This window comes from Cricetulus griseus, chromosome X (genome assembly GCF_003668045.3).
Source record: "Cricetulus griseus strain 17A/GY chromosome X, alternate assembly CriGri-PICRH-1.0, whole genome shotgun sequence".
Lineage (NCBI taxonomy): Eukaryota > Metazoa > Chordata > Mammalia > Rodentia > Cricetidae > Cricetulus > Cricetulus griseus.
Window position 1 is genome coordinate 67,421,644 of NC_048604.1, and position 2,943 is coordinate 67,424,586.

Consider the following 2,943-nt stretch of genomic DNA (forward strand, 5'->3'; position numbering starts at 1 on the left):
AAATAGAGAAAACCTTGGAAGTCAGACTCTATGCCACAGGTTGGGGACTCAGAGGGCAGAGTTAATCATTTCCAGCCAAAAATCAGTCAGGGATGCTGGTTATGCTTAGACACCTGGCATCTATACCATATAGGGATAGGAACTAACCAGACTGTCAGCTCATTGACTGACAAACCTCATCATGACAGGGGACAGCCCAAATTAACGTTAGAGGTCTTAACCTAGGCACTTCCCTTTATTCTGAGGCCTGTTATTCTGCCTAATTGGTTAATGGATAACAACGATATTACTGGGCCTCTGAGAATATTTGGTGGGCATGTCCCAATGGTTTGTCCCAATGTGCCTCTTCTGATGCTTTCCAAACTAAGTAGACAGGTTGATCAAGACCTAGAGGAATTAAAAGTTTCAGTTTCTTAATTAAAACAATAGTTAGATTCCCTTGCAAAAAATGGTCCTACAAAACTGCAAAGGCTTAGAATTCTCATGAAATAAACTATGTATGGCTTTGGGAGAAATTGTAGTTTCTATGCCAATTGATCAGGAGTAATTAGAACAAATATTTTCATGATTGGGGAAATAAATGGTAACAGTCTCTTTTCTCTTGGTCTCCCTGGCTAACTACTCTGCTATCAGCATTGGCTAAGCCCTTAATTCTCAATCTCATTGGATTAATATTGAGACCCTGAATCTTAAACTAATACAGGATGAGTCAATGATTTGATTCATCTACTAAGGCCATTGGGGAATGTAACAAAGCCCCAGACCTAGCAAGTTTGTAGACCTTAACACAACTGACTCCATGATGGAAGTACCATTCAGGCTGCCAAAACTAAAACAAAGGCCTAATCCACCAAAGTCCATACAGTTCTGGAAAAGCTAAATTTAGTACTAACCTTGCTTTTTAGCTTCTGTAGTTCCACTTCTGGCTACCTGTTCTTGTTAACTGGAGTATGTCAACCCAGGACATGGTTCTTATATTTAAAAGCTCATCCTGAGAAAGGTTCAGTGCTACACTAATAAAGACTTTCCATTGGCTTTAATCCATGCCTGAGCAGTAGTTGCTAGTGAATACCCCACAACACTATTGCTGAAGACAACAGCTACATAACTCATCAAACACAGAGAAATGGAGATGCTGCCTACCTAGAACCTTTACTCCTACTGACTAATGTTCATGGTACTGGAAGGTATTCTGTATGCTAAAATCATAGTTTTGAAGACTCATTTTTCTTGGAAAGATGTTTATGATAGGCATCTGAGAGAGGGACATTGAAAGGTCTGGAAGAGTTAATGATATACAATCTTAATTTTTAAAAGAGTTTATATGTTGTAAATGTACAAAAAGAAGTGACTACACTCAGATTCTTGTTTGTTTTCTCAGGATGGCTAGGTTGCTAGTTGTTATTGTTATTAACTGCAAGTCCCTTCACTTTCAAACATGGTAATCTAGGTTTGTGTGCTTTTATTTTTATAATTAAAACACAATTACATCATTACCCCTTCCTTTTCCTCTCCAGTTCCTCTCATATCTTCCCTCTCAAATTCATGGCCTGTAGGGGGCACCCTAACCATGCCTCCTCGAGGGTGTGGTCAGGAAGATGTGAGGGAGGTTTAAGAGTGAGGGGAGGAGCCTGCCAAAGCAAACCTTGGGAGGATGAGTTTGTTTCCATTTTGCACGATTTCCAATGCTGTGTTGGACAGAAAATAAAAATCACATGGCTCACTATTACCCTCAAAGCATAGGCAGTTCCAGTTATTATGAAATTCTACACTCAGAAGAACCCACCTATACCTGGAGAAGAAATGGTTCTGCGGACTTGTATTTGGAAGAAAGTCTCCAGGAACCTCTGCAGAGCATAAATGCAAACCAGCTGGGACAAGTCTCCCTCTTCCAGCCAAAAGGAGGAAAAGGCAGGAGGAAGCTTCGGCTGCTTGAATACCTTTTTCAATCTCTGTGAATACAAGATATGTCGTCTTGTATTCAATGGGTAGACAAAACCAAAGGTGTCTTTCAGCTTATATCAAAAAACAAAGAAAGGCTTGCTGAGCTATGGGGGAAAAGAAAAGGCAACCGAAAACCCATGACTTACTAGAAGATGGCCAGAGCCCTGAGGAACTTTGCCAGGACTGGGGAGATCACGAAAATCTGCAGGAAGCTGACGTACCAGTTCAGCGAAGCTATTCTCCAGAGCCTGTCTCCATCTCCATCTCACTTCCAGGGGAAAGACCTCTTCTACTCCCATTATGACCAGCCTAATCAGGAATGTCTCAGCCTGAACCTCTGGAATACAAACTTCTATGCTGATGCTGGTTACCAAGAGCTAAGCCACTCCAGCTTCTAATTGTATTCTACCATTCCTTGCCTTGCTAGCATCAGAAAAACCCCAGCTCCAGAACTTTTCTAAGGCAAACAGCTGCTCTCCATAGGCACACACACACACACACACACATACACGATACACAAACATCTAAGGAGGACTCTGTATAGAATATGGTCAGACTTTAGGTAGTGTTTGCACATGTACTGTGACACAGAGGTTATACCGAAATGTTCATGACTTCAAAAACTTTTATAATATCTTTTATAATATCCAATCTAACAAGCATTAGGCTATGACTGTGACTTTAATTCGCATTTTTATGATTATATATATGAATTTTTGTTTTAAGACAGGGTCTTGCTATATATATAGGCCTGGCTTGCTTAGATCTCACAGATGTAAGCTGGTGTAAAAGGTGTGTGCTTGTGTTTGGAGGTCATTGAGGACATTGCTACTCAAACTCACCAGTGTGAAATTTTACCTGTTCTAGTAGTTGGGTTTTTTTTTTTTTTGTTGTTGTTGTTCGAGGCAGGGTCTCACTTTGTAGTGCTAACTGGGCTGGAGAATACAAGGCCGGCTTAGAACTCAGATCTTTTCCATTTATCTATATAGCTTTACTTAC

At 40.5% G+C, this 2,943-nt stretch overlaps 1 pseudogene; it reads left to right on the forward strand.

Moving 5' to 3' along the window:
* The first annotated feature begins 1,685 nt into the window (after nucleotides 1-1,685).
* On the forward strand, nucleotides 1,686-2,342 carry LOC100767718 (annotated as a pseudogene).
* The last annotated feature ends 601 nt before the right edge of the window (nucleotides 2,343-2,943 follow it).